We start from the raw sequence: 17,654 nt of genomic DNA, 5'->3' as shown, positions 1-17,654 counted from the left end.
CCATTATGACAAACTTAATTACAAAACTCAAGTTTCGTAACTCTTGCCATGGTACAAGTTTGTGGTACCAAATGAGATTAAATTTTATTAAAAGATCTGTTTTCACTTAACTGGAAAAAGCATTTTTCCCTTTAATTTCTCTCAAGAACAAGGTCTCCTAAAACTTGTCTGTACACAAGCTTATAAGCTTGCACTAAAAGAAAACATCCGTTCTGTTCAGGTCCATTTTGTCCAAATTGTAAATCTTGGATCAGGAGATGACTACAAACCACCTCAAATCCTTTTGAACTTGTCTTACTTCACATAATATTTTAATCATATTCCCCTTATAGTAGTTCTTCTGGTTTAGTTCAGATTTTTGTTTATTTACTTTGCCTGGGAGTAAATTGAAAGATACCTAGAAATGTACATTAAGAATCTGGAGGCCCACAATTTTTCTCATGAATTTGCCATAGACTTACTGCATGCTCTTGGTCATTTCATCAGTGAAATGAGAGTAATAACAATAGGAGAGAGAAGTGGTAACTTTCTCATGGTTGACTTCTTTCCTTGTGAAAAAAAGTTTTTGTGGAATCTCAAGAGATTTGGTATTACATGAAACTACCATGTATCCATTAAACAAATACACTACACTAAGAAATCTTTGGTTTAAAAAATACTCTGGTACATGTAATGACTAGCAGTTTGCTTATAGTTACTATTCTACAAAAGCAATACTTTTGTACAACAAATGATAACCTATGTTAGTAGTTTTCAGTAGGAAGCACAGCAAAGCCTACATAAATGTATAAATTTATTTTAGCTAAAGAAGAATACAAAGGAGTCTAAATTATAAGCTTAGATCATTCACACATGGAAATTACTTTTACTGCAAACATCTTAAAATCAAATAGGAATGAAGTTTTAACAGCCCTTTTCATGACCAAGTCACAGGTCTTGCAAAGATAGTATTGAAATCCTGAGGGTGGGCATTAAAGCTTCTCTTCCTAGACTACTCTTTTGCTTCATTTCCATGTGCTTTCAGAAATAGAAAAGGGGAAAAGCATACTTAAGGAGAAACCTGACATTGTCACAGAAAAAATCTGTTATTCAGGGTATAATGAATACACCTGTGTCTGAATACACCTACAGGGTTCATAATGAACAGTATGCCTGACATGGAATTATGGCAGTGTGCTTGGGAGTCTGCAAAATCAAGAACAAAAGATCTCTGGCAATGAAAGGTCACTTTCATGTATTGCAACCTCATTTTTCGCTGGTCAACTGGGGGAAGAAAAAGGTAAAATCCAAAAAAGCTGAAGGCAGAGTAAAAGTAACTGCAGAAAATTGGATTCAATATCAAGTAGCACTGCTAAATTCTTTTCTAGTTTAAGAAAATAATGAAGTGAGTCTAATAAGCTGAGTCTTTCCCTTTAATTTATTTTGAGACTATATCACATAACAGGAAAGGAAATAAAAAACATTTTTCTGCCTAACATGAGCACAAAATACATTTAATGGCTCCCGTTTATCTGAAATATATTTGATGCAGTAATACTGGAGACAAGAAAATATATTTAATTTTTTCTTGTGGGTAAATCAAAGCTTGGTGAATTGAGACTCAGCAGTATTATGGGAAAAGCAGAAAGGGAGTCACAACAGAAAAGTTTTTCTCAATGTCACACACCTGCTATCAAATGATATGTGAGAAAGGCATGCAGTTCTGTAATAATGGCTACAGCTCAAATTAATCTTACTAGAACAGTGATCAATGAAATAATATCTTTCCCAAATTTGAAGCAATGTCTCCGAAAAAAAAAAAAAAAATCACATCAGCTGGATAACTCCCAGAAATTCAATATATGATGTTTGAAATATTTTTAAACTAAGTGTTGGCAGATATTACATAAAAATGAGTTCCAAATCTGTAAAGCAAAACAATGTATTCTTCTCCTGATGACTACTGTGACTTAAGAATATAATCTCTAAAAGTCTAAGAAGTTTTCAGCCTTGGGGTGGAAGGGAATGAATTATCATCCAAAGCAACCTCAGCTCCTAGAACAATAGCAAAAGAATGTCTTTGAAAGGCAGGTACAACATGGAAAGTGGCCAAAAATTAGAGAGGAATTATAGAGAACCTAGGTGACATGCTACAAATGGCATCATTTGTGTTATCTTTACATGAAATCTGGAATATTATGTCCAGTTCTGGGCCCCTCAGTTCAAGAAGGACAGGGACCTGCTGGAGAGAGTCCAGCGCAGGGCAACTAAGATGATTAAGGGAGTGGAGCATCTCCCTTATGAGGAAAGGCTGAGGGAGCTGGGTCTCTATAGTTTGGAGAAGAGGAGACTGAGGGGTGACCTTATTAGTGTATATAAATATATAAAGGGGGAGTGTCATGAGGATGGAGCCAGGCTCTTCTCAGTGGCAAACAATGATAGGACAAGGAGTAATGGGTATAAACTGGAACACAAGAGGTTCCACTTAAACTTGAGAAGAAACTTCTTCTCAGTGAGGGTGACGGAACACTGGAACAGGCTGCCCAGGGGGGTTGTGGAGTCTCCTTCTCTGGAGACATTCAAAACCCACCTGGACACATTCCTGTGTAACCTTATCTAGGTATCCCTGCTCCGGCAGGGGGATTGGACTAGATGATCTTTTGAGGTCCCTTCCAATGTCTAGCATACTGTGATACTGTGAAATGTACTTACAGTGTGCATATATGAGTGTGTATAAATACGCATATCTTTACATGTATATCTGCATATTCACATACCCCAACACAAATAAAAAGGTCAGAGGGAAGGAAACAAAAGTCAGCTCCCTAGGAACTGGAAATAGGATCAGGAAAACAGACAAAAAGCACCTTTATGGCACCATATTGGAAATATTTCTTTAGAAAATCCACTGACTCACATTCCACAGCTCTTTTCACAGCACTTTGCTGCCTGTGTCTCAAATAGAGACAGCAGGAATTTGAGCTTTCTGAGAATTTCAAAGAGGGAAAGTGAACTTAATTTTTGCTCTTGGAAAAACATCAGACCAGAAATATCCCTGAGCTAGAAACAAGGACAGTTGATTCTAAAAAATCAGAGCAGCAAGACAAATGTGAGTGACAAAACCACCAGCTGAAAAAAAATGAACTTTCAGAAATTACATCCTAAAAGCTAAGTCTTTGAGATCTGTTTCCTTTTCCTGCATTTAAACACACCTATTTTTAATGAGGCTTTTGCAAAATATTAAGTATTTTACAAAATCTGTTCCATACAATTTTATTAAGGAAGCCATATTGGCCTCTAAAGATATTTTTACTGCCTTCATGTACTACGTCATTTTTATTATTTTCAGAAACCCCATTATACTACTGATATTTGGGACATGCCAACTGGATATCCAAAACCAATAAAATATCTGAACCACCTCACTCCGTCAATAACTAAAAATCACCCCAGAGTCTGCAAACATATTACTATACAAATCTCAGTGCAAAGATGTTGGTCAGCTGAAGAGTACCAGATTGCACAAGAACTTGTGGGTAAAGAACAGCCTGGAAAGATTATAAAATACACCTGAGGCTTCTTAAACAGGAGGAGGGAGTGTAAAATCACTTTCTTCTTTAAAGCAGCTTATTCCTTGGGGAGTCATTACTTTAAAGAGTTTAATTACACTTGTGAGTAGCTTTCAGAAATGACTAGCTTTAGCTAACACTCATTCATGCTGAATGTTACGGGTGGGTCTTTTATAGTAAGATTCATCTTTTGCTTTGTTATATGTAAAAAATGTCTCATTAGAACCAATGTGTTCATAGGAAATGAAGTGTGATAAACGTGTATTTGTGAGCTATTACATTGAACATTCATCATTCTTGTTCTTACCACATGAACAAGAGCAGTTGTCAGTACATGTTGTTATCATAGACCTTAAAATAATCTGATGATCATTATGATCAACTAATTGCATGAACCTCTCTGCAATAGTGTGCAACAGAGGAAGGTCCAAGCCACATCCAGAAGAAGCAGAGACCACATCATTCAAGCAGATTTCTTTCCTCTTTGGTCTCCTCGCCCTGGGAAGTGAAACAATCCATGACTAACAATTAGCTTGGAAACTCTTAACAAGACCCTTAGAGTTTTGTGCCACCTTCTCAGCTTGCAGTGTTGCTGCCACGGGCTTTGGTGAGTGAAGCGCTAGAGACCCACCTCAGCTGCCAATCTGATCCATCTGTGCTGCTGTGGCTGCATAAACCATCTGTCCCAGGACCCCCCATCCTTCACTGCCAGAAGGCAAGGCTGAGATAAACTTTTCTGCAAAAAGCACTGCATGTTTTGGAGTTTCCTGTGGTATCCCCCAAAGCTGGATCCAAGCCCTGGCACTTAAATTTAGATTAACTGTCTCACATTTTATTTATTTACTGTTTCCTGAGTTATTAATATAAGAAGCCTTCCCCATTTCAAGACACCCCACACACGCTGGAAAAAGCACAACAAAGACCTCTTAAAGTCGTCCATTTCCTGTTGGTATAACTGCACCTTCTCTGCACGATTTCCTCAGTTTGCATAAAATGATTAATTACATGTAAACGTATTAGAGAAAACACGTGCACATTGCTTTTCCTCTTTGCTAATTTTTCAGTGGTACCCAAGATATAAACTGCCATAAAGTAAACACATTAATGCTAAGCACCAGGACAAAGATCTCCCAGGTCCAGCGCACACTTACAATGTCCGACTCCAAAGATGCCTTTCATCTCTGTCTCATTCTGAGCTGTTGGATTTGGACAGCCTTAGCATGACACAAACTTCATTTTCATTGCTACAGCAACTCTTATCCGAAACTATTGAAACATATTGGAAACATAATGTTTAATTCTTTTTAACTCTTTTTTAACTCTTGCCACACCCCTGTGAAGCCCTTATCCCTTGCAGCTGGGCAAAGGGAAGGCTCACCTTCCTCCCTTCCAAGGCATTTCAGTTTTAATGGGTTTGTGCAGCCAGAAAATGTGACCCCCAGCTGGGCTGGATTGCTGCGGTTAGACTGATTCTGGCATATGCGGCATGTTTCTTCTGACAGAATTGGCTGCATGCAAACAGCATTTATACATACATTGCAACTCCAAATTATGTTACAGTCTAAGTAATCTTAGATAGAGGATAAAGTCTAGTGAGGGTTTACTTCTAACATCCAGAAAAATCCCCCACAATGACCAGTAACCAGCATTACTGGCCATTATTTGGTTCAAATGCAGACAAGAATGGTTTTTCCAAATTCTTCTTCTGTTTTAATTTAACTGGTCTGTTTCTCTTGCAATCCCTTGCCTGCAGCAGCTTCACCCCTCAGGCTGCTTCGTCTGCAAGAACTGGGCAACTCCCAACAGCTAGAGACAATCAACATGTCCCTGCTCAGTGAAAACACTTGTGAGCAGTAGTTAAAGATTGTACTCATACTCTGGTGCTGGAAGATCTGTGAGTTTACTTCTGGATGAGCACCAGGCAAGGATGAGGCACTCAGTGTAGCTACCACTCTGTGAGGAGGCTCTAGATGTGCTGTGAGGCACTATTACCTGGACTTTTTGCGGGATTTTGTATGTCCTAGAGAGAAATGTTGAACAAAAAAGGAACAATACAGTAAAACCATTTTCTCTTCCAAAGTACTAGGCAAGCTAGTAAAGGTGAGCCCCAGGACTGCAGGAGAAAGGAAGTTCAAACCCACAATGATTTATTTGCACTGCTGAGATATAAAGCTTATACACCGAACAAAGCTGACTGTGTCTTAGTTAATAAAGAATGGATCATGTTTTGGTTTAAACCTGTTAATTTTTCAGTCCATATGTTTTCGTTATTATTTCAGTGGCTGTCTTGTAAACAAAACAAGCAGACAGATGGGAATGGCTGTCTGAAGAAAAATATTTATTGTCCCACTCCTTAGTTCCACCAGGAAAAATCTTTTCCTAATAAATCAAAAGAAAAAACTAAAAATCATAGAATCATAGGATCATAGAATAGTTAGGGTTGGAAAGGACTTTAAGATCATCTAGTTCCAACCCCCCTGCCATGGGCAGGGACACCCCACACTAAACCATGCCACCCAAGGCCTCATTCAACCTGGCCTTGAACACCACCAGGGATGGAGCATTCACAGCTTCCCTGGGCAACCCATTCCAGTGCCTCACCAACCTCTCAGTAAAGAATTTCTTCCTTATATCCAATCTAAACTTCCCCTGTTTAAGTTTGAACCCATTACCCCTTGTCCTGTCACTACAGTCCCTGATGAATAGTCCCTCCCCAGCATCCTTGTAGGCCCCCTTCAAAGGTACATAAATGAAAATCTTTACAGAGAAGGTAGACTACTGTTGGCTTTTCTTAATAAAGTATTATGGACTTCATGTCCATCTGTAGATAAAGCACGTGCATTTACACACATGTAATATATGCATATGTAAGTATACAAAAAGAAAGGAAAAGTCATTAGCCCCCCAAACACAACAGGATTTTTTACAATTACCTCCTGTAAAGAAAGGTGATTAGAAGTATTGCTGCAAGGCTAATAGCTCAAACATAGATTTAGGTAATAGATCATAGCCTGCCCTTTCAAACTGTACTTATTTGCAGCAAAGTACTAGTAATATGCAAATCCTGATTCTTTTCTTATATGGCCAATTTTATACCATTTTAATTCAAATAGCATCAGTATAACTTTTTCACATCACCAAAACTGATGAAAAGAAAGCAGATCATGCCAATTTCATAAAAATGCAAAACAAAGTACAGCCAAAATTGTTGTACCAAAATGGTTGATTATATGAGATTTACCTGTAAGGTAGTATGATGATACAGACTGCCAGAAGCTCTTATTAGAGTGACATAGCAGCCTTTGAAGATTTCTGCCACACTTACATGCTACTAGACAGGAAACATGTATTTCTAAGATTTTTGACATGTATTTCTAAGATCTTTGATAAGAGTCAATTAAAGCTATTGCTAATAGCAAACTGAGGTTTTACCTCTCCGGTAGACCCAAGATTATGGTCTCAGGGTGATGCAGCCCAGAATAAAATGTTTGCCCTATAAATCATGAGACATCACAAGATCAAACTCCGCCCTTCAGATCATGATAAATGTCAGTTTCTGTCTTCACATAAATTGAAAATTGTTAGTAAAAATGAACTGCAGTCATATCAAGGAAACTGCAATCCATGCTTTCAAATTGGACCTATTAAAAATTAGTTCTCTTTTGCCACCTACATGGGCCCTGAATTTGTAGTGGAGTTCCTTATATTATACTTTTACTGTTTAAATTCATTGGGTGCTCAAAGGTGTATTGTTACTGAAATTTATGAATCTTCCAAAGCCATTAGATCTTGCTTTGAGACATGCCTCATTTTTATGAGTGTTAAAGTGCTTTTTAAAGTGGGAATCACAGATGCTTTACACATTTAATAAATTGATCTCTCCCAAGTTTTAATTTATGCTTTGTTAAGTAGTGCTCCTGGCTTATGAAGTTCTCAGTCTAAATGCCTCACAGATTTGACTGGTTCCAGGTCAGCAGATCTTTCTCACTCCCTGAAGCACACTTCTGCTTTTCATCCTCATAACAAATACATCCCTGCAGAACTGGGACTGCAAGATCTGTCAAAGGGTTTGCACTGCAAAGCACAGACATGCCATTCCTCTTACTGATGCACAAACTGTACAAATGTATTAGTTTTGAATTTTAAAACAGGTAAGTCTGCCTGAGGAGACTAAGACACTTGTTCTTCTTCTGAACCTTCTGAAAGAGAATTAAAACTGCAAGCTGCAGATGACTAAACCAACGGCAAAACTTGTAACAGAAGCTTTACGTATTTTGAGATAGGTTGCTGTCTTTAGTCACTTTCATGGTCAGCATTGATTAGATAACTACTATTAAGAGATAACTTTTCAGTGAAGAAAATCACCTTAACGTAGTCTCAGTATAAAACTGAGGTAGTAGATTGCATTTAGATTTTTTTTAAAATCATCATCTGGAACGATGTGTGCAGGGAGAATTATTTTCAGATGAAAGCAGAGCTGATGAGGCTGCAGGCATCTGGCTGAAAGAGTCCTTGAAAAAAAAAAAAAAAAAAAAAAAAAGGCACTGATTGGAAGTAGGACAAAACCCAGATATTCCTGAGTTCTGGAGGTTGATATTTCTTTATGTTTTACCCCAGCAGGGCACAGCTGCATGCAAGCAGCCAAGGCAATGAGCATTTCTCTGCACTACTGGGGTACCAGCAGGAGGATGAAAAAAGTGTTGCACAAGCATTGAGAGAGATCAGTCCTCCCATTCACCTACCTGAGGCAACCGTTCAGAAGCCATTGTCTCTGCCCCACCTAAGTTTCTGCCTTCCCTCAAGCCTGTCCCATTCTGTTGCCAGCGGGTCTTTCAGGTCAGCAAGTTTCAAGCAAGGTCCAGGACAAGTTCAGCTTGCCCAACTCTGTCTTCTATGTGGTCAAGCCATTTCTCTGATAACCTCCAGACCTCTCAGGCTTATCTCAGCAGAAAACTGGCAGCAATTTGCGTTTCATATCTTCCACCAAGATCTTGACTTCCTTATTTCTTGCTTAACCTGGTATAAATCAGCAGTAAAGGTCCTGGAACAGAATTATACAATAGTATTAAATCAGTAGAAAAGAGGAACTAAGGAAGTTTATTAAATAATAAACAGATATTGTCAGGTTTTCTTAAGACTGTTATAGTTGCAAGCAGGAAGAAAGAAGTCTTAATTAACATCAACATAACTTGTTTTGCTACACACAAAACTTCACTTGTTTCTTTTTTGTTTGGCTGGTTGGTTGGGTTTTGTTGTTTCTTTTTTGTTTGTTTAGAGTACATTTGCAGAACTACTAGTGTGGTACACCATTTCTATTACCACATCACTTTCTAGCCTCAGGCAATGTGATTTTCTCTCCCCCCTCCAAAAGAGAAAACAAAATTATTTTCTGGAGTTTGCAGTAAAATGGGATGTTCTACTGTCTTTTGCTGAGCCTTAAACTAGCTCCCATCTGCACTGGCTCCATCCCTGAATCCCATGTAGCAGGGGTGTCCTTCATGCTATCCCATAAGCTGGTCTTTCAAACATGCAAAAACGGAATAAGCATTTGCAAGTCTCTAACAACATAACAAGAAAATAATCCTAATAAAATGTTTAATAATCAGGTACTAGGTCCAGGCTGCCTCAGGGGAAAGGATGGAGATCACAGCATAGTCATTTACTGTAGATGCCTCCTTCAAAATTATGACATTGGGTCCCAGGATGAGCTTATTTAAAGACTCTGTTCAGAATGAATCCTGTCATGCCCAATTTTTCCTGACCCCAATTCAGAATATGATGCTCAAAAATGCACTGGGTCTCACACACAGCCATGAAGGGAAAACTACTAGCATCTAGCAAAAAAAAACTAGATGGAACACCTTATCCTTGATGCCATCTTAAGGCATGTCAAGGATAAGAGGGTTATGAGGGGCAGTCAACATGGCTTTACCAAGGGGAAGTCATGCTTGACCAACCTCATAGCCTTTTATGAGGAAATAACACGGTGGATGGATGATGGCAGAGCAGTGGATGTGGTCTACCTTGACTTCAGCAAAGCATTTGACACAGTCTCCCACAGCATCCTCATAGCTAAATTGAGGAAGTGTGGTCTGGATGATCAGGTAGTGAGGTGGACTACGAACTGGCTGAAGGAGAGAAGCCAGAGAGTTGCAGTCTATGGGGCAGAGTCTAGTTGGAGGCCTGTATCTCGTGGAGTGCCTCAAGGGTCAGTATTGGGACCAGTATTATTTAATATATGCATCAACGATTTAGATGAGGGAATTGAGTGTACTATCAGCAAGTTTGCTGATGACACTAAGCTGGGAGGAGTGGCTGACATGCCAGAAGGCTGTGCTGCCATCCAGCGAGACCTGGACAGGCTGGAGAGTTGGGCAGGGAATAACTTGATGAAATATAACAAGGGAAAGTGTAGAGTCCTGCATCTGGGCAGGAACAACCCCAGGTTCCAATATAGGTTGGGGAACGACCTGATAGAGAGTAGTGTAGGGGAGAGGGACCTGGGGGTCTTAGTGGACGGCAGGATGACCATGAGCCAACACTGTGCCCTTGTGGCCAAGAAGGCCAATGGCATCCTGGGGAGTATTAAAAGGGGGGTGATCAGTAGGTCGAGAGAGGTCCTCCTTCCCCTCTACTCTGCCCTGGTGAGACCGCATCTGGAATATTGTGTCCAGTTCTGGGCCCCTCAGTTCAAGAAGGACAGGGACCTGCTGGAGAGAGTCCAGCGCAGGGCAACTAAGATGATTAAGGGAGTGGAGCATCTCCCTTATGAGGAAAGGCTGAGGGAGCTGGGTCTCTATAGTTTAGAGAAGAGGAGACTGAGGGGTGACCTTATTAGTGTATATAAATATATAAAGGGGGAGTGTCATGAGGATGGAGCCAGGCTCTTCTCAGTGGCAAACAATGATAGGACAAGGGGTAATGGGTACAAACTGGAACACAAGAGGTTCCACTTAAACTTGAGAAGAAACTTCTTCTCAGTGAGGGTGACGGAACACTGGAACAGGCTGCCCAGGGGGGTTGTGGAGTCTCCTTCTCTGAAGACATTCAAAATCCGCCTGGACACATTCCTGTGTAACCTTATCTAGGTGTTCCTGCTCTGGCAGGGGGATTGGACTAGATGATCTTTTGAGGTCCCTTCCAATCTCTAACATACAGTGATACTGTGATACTGTCACACTAAAGCACAAAAGAGAGTATGCAAGGTCAGGCAATGCTGATACCCTTTGCAAGAACTTATTTCCAGATGTGAGATCCAGAAACCCATGAGCCTGCCCTCAACTTTTTGAATGAGCCTATAAACCTCTCAGTAATGAAACTGGGCATATGACATACTTCAGCTGGACCTCTATAAACAGAGCGGGTGACCTCCCAGGAACATTGCTCTATTCCAGATGACCAGCCCCCATGGTTCCCAGTTAGGTGAGGTTCTTCCTCAGAATAGTTTCTCCAGAAATGTTTCAGTGTTTCGTTTGGAAACCTGATAGTGTTGGGACAAGACTAAAAGGTATGAAAATGAAAACTATTCAGACTTCATGATCCTCAGATTTGCAGGAAGGAGCTTCAGCTATCAACATTTTTTTGGCCCACGGCACACTGAGAGCCAGCACTGTTTCCTGCAGTCTCCACTTCCATAAGTTCTGTCTCTTTTCCTTTCAGTTTCCATTTCTTTTTCACACATTAGAAGGCCAGTAAAAACTTTCAAGTATCCTAGCCAAGATTATCTTTTTTAGACATAAATATGTCCTCCCAAGCAGTTCCTAAGCTGTAATTTATAGCTTGAGATATGCTTTGATAGCAAAAACTGAAACTCAGGATATTGTATCCCACCATCCTATTCCAGAGACTGACTAGCAAATAAGAATAATTCATGCTATATTTTTGAAGATAAAGATGGTTTTATTAAAGTAGAATGTTCCTTTTTAAATAAAAATCTTCTTTTCCCATCTATAAAAACAAAGGTGAAGAAAAATGTGTCTTTTATACTGGAGAAAGAACATGTGCAGGGAAGAGGATTATCTGTTTTTATTGATGTATTGTTGAATCCTCCACTTATAGTTGAAAATTTTTCTAAGCAGACAGCCAAAACTGATGTTCTTTCTAAGACAATGCAAATGGACCTTATGACATTGAAAGGGAAGTGTAGGAAGTGCATTAATCACTACAAAGGTCATGTTTGAAATAAATTGGTCTCACTAAAATGAAACCAAATGAAAACATAAGTTCTCTTGTAACCAGCGGTTTTTTTCGTTTGCTCTTCTTTCATTTCTGAATCCATTCACTCCATTGGGATGGAATTACTCTGTGGTTACCTACCATAGTCACTTTTACTCATAATCTGGGAATATATGTTATTTGCTGCTTAAAAGTTTTAAACACCAACTATTCTTGTGATGGTTTATATCAGTCAGTCCAGTTGTGATTTCCTGAGTTCATTGGGCTTTGTCATCACTGAGGTCTGCTTAACAGAAATCAAAGTACAAGCAACTAAAAGCCTCAGGTTACATGTAAATGTGGACAATTGTTGTAGAAGAGCAAAATTTCATTTTAAAGTCAATCTGATAATTTTAATCTGACTAGGTATGAAGTGGCTTGTTTTCCATGATGTTTAACCATTTCTATAATCTATTTCTGCTTTTAAATATAACATTGGGCAATAAAGATGCCCATTCTAGAAGTAAACACTAAGATTTTACAACTTTTATAACACCAAGGTTTTATTTCAAAAAAGGGCAGAGAAAAGCCTCCTGACACTTCTGAAAACAATGAAAACTATTTTGAAAATTTCATGCTAAATTCAGGAAGATATTAAAATGTTTTCCCACGTTCTTTTTTTGAGTTAAAATTTACCATTTTTCTTCCACAGCCAATTCTAGCTTTCCTTTCATTAGAGGAGATAAACCACTGCTTACCTGGAACTTCAACAATGCTGACAGTTGGTTTAAAAGAGAATGCACCTGATCCTGCTGTCTTTGCACTCCACAGATGTATGCGATAGCTCAAGGTAAACCTAAAGAAAGTAGATAATTTTTTTTTCTTTTTTACTATCTATCTTCAGTCAAAGACTCTGGTCCCTACACACTCCTTACCATTGTTGGAAGAATAAATAACATTCAATGTTTCATTTTCAGAATCAGAATTACCAGGTTGGAAGGGACCTTCAAGATCATCGAGTCCAACCCATGCCCTACACCTCAACTAAACCATGTCACCAAGTGCCACATCCAATCTCTTTTTAAACACATCCAGGGATGGTGACTCCACCACCACCCTGGGCAGACTGTTCCAATGTTTTATTATTCTTTCTGTGAAAAATTTCTTCCTAATATCCAACCTGTACCTTCCTTGGCGCAGTTTGAGACTGTGTCCTCTCGTTCCGTCAGTTGCTGCCTGGTGAAAGTGACCAACCCCCACCTGTCTACAACCTCCTTTCAGGAAGTTGTAGAGAGTGATAAGGTCACCTCTGAGTCTCCTTTTCTCCAGGCTAAACAACTCCAACTCTCTCAGTCGCTCCTCGTAGGGCTTGTGGTCCAAGCCCCTCACCAGCCTCGCTGCCCTCCTTTGGACGCGCTCAATCATTTCCACGTCCTTCTTAAACTGAGGAGCCCAGAACTGGACACAGTACTCAAGGTGCGGCCTCACCAGTGCTGAGTACAGGGGAAGAATAACCTCCCTGTTTCTGCTGGCCACACCATTCCTAATGCGAGCTAGGATGCCATTGGCCTTCTTGGCCACTGCCGGCTCATATTCAGCTGGCCATCCACCAATACCCCCAGGTCCCTTTCTACCTGGACACTATCCAGCCACACTGTCCCCAGCTTGTAACATTGCAAGGGGTTTTTATGGCCAAAATGTAGGACTCGGCACTTAGACTTATTAAATTTCATCTTACTGGATTCTGCCCATCTATCCAACCTATCCAGGTCTCTCTGCAGAGCCCTCCTTCCTTCCAGAAGATCGACACAAGCTCCCAGCTTAGTGTCATCTGCAAACTTACTGATGAAAGACTCAATACCCTCATCCATGTCATCAATAAAAATATTGAACTTCTCAGTAGATATTGTCATCAAGCCTACATATTGAATAACTCAAATAAAATATTAATATTTGTATCAAATAACTTTTAATGACTTTTTAACAAATTCCAAGTACTATTTGTTCTTGCGACTCACTGCAGCTCCACAGATATTAACAAACTTACAGCACTGACTTTCAAATTAAGCATAGAAGGGCCAAGTAGTCTGTTGATTTTGGACTGCAAGGTGCCAGAACTTTCTGAGAAGTGAAAGGATTTATGTGCTGAAATGCAGGTGACAAATACTAGGCAGAACTTTATATTACGGACACTGCATATCCTATTCCAAACAGCCAGCAATCTGGGGGCATCTGAACAGTAACAATCTATGTAAAATTCACAATGAAGCAAGGCATTATCTAATGTAATAAAAAAAAAAAAAGTGTTTTCAGACTGATCATAAGAAATACATTTGAACAGTACATTGTAAAATTCATCAGTACAAGATATCCTTATGATTAAATATATTCAGAAGTGATGGGCAGTAAAAATAATCCTCACATAAGACATGATATTTTCTGTTTAAAATAAAGTGATATAAAGCCTTAGGCACTAGGCATAAATTGCCCATTTGCTGTTTGCAGTGAGGACAGAATTTTTCTTCTGCACAAGTCATTATAAAATTACTTGCCAGTTTGTTTGAGGTGTGGGGTGGGCTTTAAACTTTCTGTAGGGACAGAGAGCTGTTAACCCTCCTTTGAAGCATATGCTATCCATCATTTTCTAAGCTCCATTTTTAAGAAAGTACTTTACAGAAGAAATGCTCAAATTCACCTGTGGCTTTAAGGGCATGAGGTTTTAGATATGAGAACTGCTTATCTAAACCAGGGCCAGGGAGAAGAAACTGAGTCACAAGAACTTTTGAACATAAGGTTAGATAGCAAACTTGGTCTTCTTCACTAACCTGCATTTCCAAATGTGATTATTTAGTTTCAAGTAAACACACTTCCTACCAAAGAAGAAAGAAGCACTAACAGAAAAATGACAAGGCTTTAACTTTGATATAGAGAAACAGTATTTGACATACTACAAAGTGAACTGTAAATGCAATGTTGTCTTAGCAAACGTACAGTGCTGTGAATTATTTGGATTAGCAGGCAATGGAGACACTATAGCAACATCTATTAGACATGCCAGGGCAGAAAGCTCATTGTGATAATAGAAAGGAAAGGTTGGTCTTCAGCAAAGAATAAATGCTTTTTTTTTTCTTATGCTCCATGTATTTTCTAAAGATATTTTTGCATTCTAGTTGTTCATTAACAGAGGGGTTGCAAAGTGTGGAAGACTAACTATAAGAAATATGTACAATTATACTATTTGAAGTAATCTGAACTTACATTATAGCATGGGGGAAAAAAAGTGCAAGTAACTTGCACAGGTTTGTACAATGATTTCAGGGAAGGAAGAGACTAGGGTACTAACTCATTACAGACAAGATGCTGCGGACATAAGTGGAGGAGAAAGAAAGTATATGAACAATGCAGCTGGAAACTTTTAGAGAAAAAGAGGCTTGTGAGGATAGGTATTGACCATGTCCTATCAAATTCAAGGACTCTTCTCCGTATTACTGAATAAAGATACTCAGAGTGCAGTGCCTGTAGTCATATGTGTCAGAGTAATGTAGGTGTAAACACAACTTGATTTTTAAATACGCAGGTCTATCTCAAGTAGCCTTCATAATGCTATTTGATTTTAAGTACTCCTACAGATGAAGGGATTTATTAAGAATGATCTCTTCTCAATTTCCATGCAGAGTAAACCACTGATTGGCACCCCCAAACCCACATAACAAACTCAAGTTGGCAGTATACAGAAAACATAATCAAGAATTAAAAAAAAGTTTTAAGTTTCTTTATTTCTACAGCGGAGTTATCTCAGTGGCTTACAGCCTTCTACAATCTAATACTCTGAGCATCAGCCTAAACATGGTTTCTTTTCTCTGTTTCCCCTTGACATGAGTGCTGACTCCAGGTCCTGTCCAGCAGAAGGATCAGGATCATTCCTCAACTCTTCAATCACAGGATTTTAAAAATTAACATTCCTCCTTTGTTAGCATTTCTCTTCACCCTTTGTAATTTTAATAGAACACTATTCTAAGTGTTATTAAGATGATGAAAATCAAATCCAGGTCAAGAAGTTTTCATCTTTGTTCCTGGGGTGTTTACCTCCAGGTTTTCTCCACATCATCTTCACCTTTAAATTTCCTTTTTGCCATCTCCAGGATGTTTTCAGAAGTTTCCTCACCTTCACTAAATCCCTTCCCAGAGCTACCCAGCTTTCCAGCTCTGCTTAGAGTGGCTCCACCATGGTCTGCCTAAATTTTCAGTGCCATACTTAGTAAAACTGTTATTATGACCTGGACTGTCTCGCCTGTCTCCAGGAAAGTAACTTCTATTTCTAACCTGCTTCAAAACTGACAGGACATTGCCTTCAATATCTGGTGCATAATGAAGATTGCACAGCAGTGAAGAGCTAATTGGGGCCAAGTCCTCTATTTAACTTGTAAATGTCTCTGTCGATCTTCCAAACTCAGTGTAATTACTACAGATTTACAGCACTTTAAAATGAGAGGTACAGTTGGCCTAGTAAATCCAGTAACACATAAATGCACAAAAAATCACAAAATTGTCACAATTTAAGTAAGTTATGCTAACTTCAGGGCTTCTAGTTTTGCTGAGAGAAATGTGGAGCTCTATATATAACATCAACTGAATTAGGGAGTTGTGTGTTAGCTCCTTTTACCAATGGAAACACAAGAAAATGGTATCGTACTCCCCACAACAAAGTAAGTTTTTGTGCCTCCCAGCTATGATCTATATCACATTAAATTTCTTCCACAGGGTCGTATCAAGGGTGCTTGCTACCTAACCTCTATCTGCTTAGGAAGGAAATTTTGTCATCAACTTTTTACCTTGAATTCAAAAGACTTTAACAGGAGCAGTGTGCTCCCACCCAAGCAAAATCTGACCCTCATAGCTGGGTCTGTTTCTTTCTACATTTTGAAGACAGAATTGATGCTGTCAATACAAGAAAAAAAAAAAAAAAGAAAAAAAAAAAAGGTAAAATGTAAGAACAGTGCCAAGCTTTGCCAGAAAATTTAGCAGATTATAGTATGCAACAGCTTGGATTGAGTATGTGTTAGAACTGTGAACAGGAATCACTACAAAATGAATAGCTGATAGAGAGGTTTTTGGGAGGTGGGGAAGCTAGACTCATGAACTTAATGAAAATGTTATGCAAAATGCATATTGTATTGAGCTGCATACCACCACACCAAGACTGCTTCTAGTAGCTGAGTTATTCTTCTCATGAAAGCTTTCCTACATCAGTGTTTTGCAGTGCACTTAGTACTACATGCAGAGATATTAATCCTTCTTCATCTTTGGAGCTCAGGTGTGAAATCTGATGGAAGTTAATATCCCCAGGAAGGTCAAATAGCCCTTTGGCTTTGTATATATTAAATGCCATTTAGGGTAAGAAATGTAAAGACTTAGATTCCCTGCCTTTGCAGGAATCACCTTAAAAGGGAAAGTCTTTAGTATCTTACTCATATGAAACAACTTAGCTCTAGCAAGTGGGATGTAAAGCACTGTCATGACTTTCACCTTAATGATTTGCTCAGTTCAGGATTCACTCAGTTCTTGCTCCTTTACATAATGGAGATAAATGAGTATGTTCAACATCCTTTTATTAACTGTTCATTCTGGAAAAGAGTGAAAAGGTTTTTTGCAGCTGAAGTCTAAAGCTTTGGTCAGTGATGTTCTTGTTGGGAAAGAGCAGTAAAAAGAAAATAAAGTATTTCATGGTAGTGCTGTCTTTTTTTCAAGCACACTTCTTGAAAACAACAGGTACAACTCATCCATCAGCCATTTCAAGAGCTGGCAAAATTACGTGGCTGTTGTGCTCCTCAAAGTGCTGCACTTGATGTCTTCTGGTCAGGAAACCTCAGCAATGGTGTAAATCTGGGATGATTAAGGAAAACTCTTTCCAGCAAAGTCAAAAACAAGGAGAGAAAAGAAGACAAGTATGGT

The sequence above is a fragment of the Psittacula echo genome (genome assembly GCF_963264785.1).
Source record: "Psittacula echo genome assembly, chromosome: Z".
In the NCBI taxonomy this organism is placed as follows: Eukaryota; Metazoa; Chordata; class Aves; order Psittaciformes; family Psittacidae; genus Psittacula; species Psittacula echo.
This window is presented reverse-complemented; position numbering follows the sequence as displayed.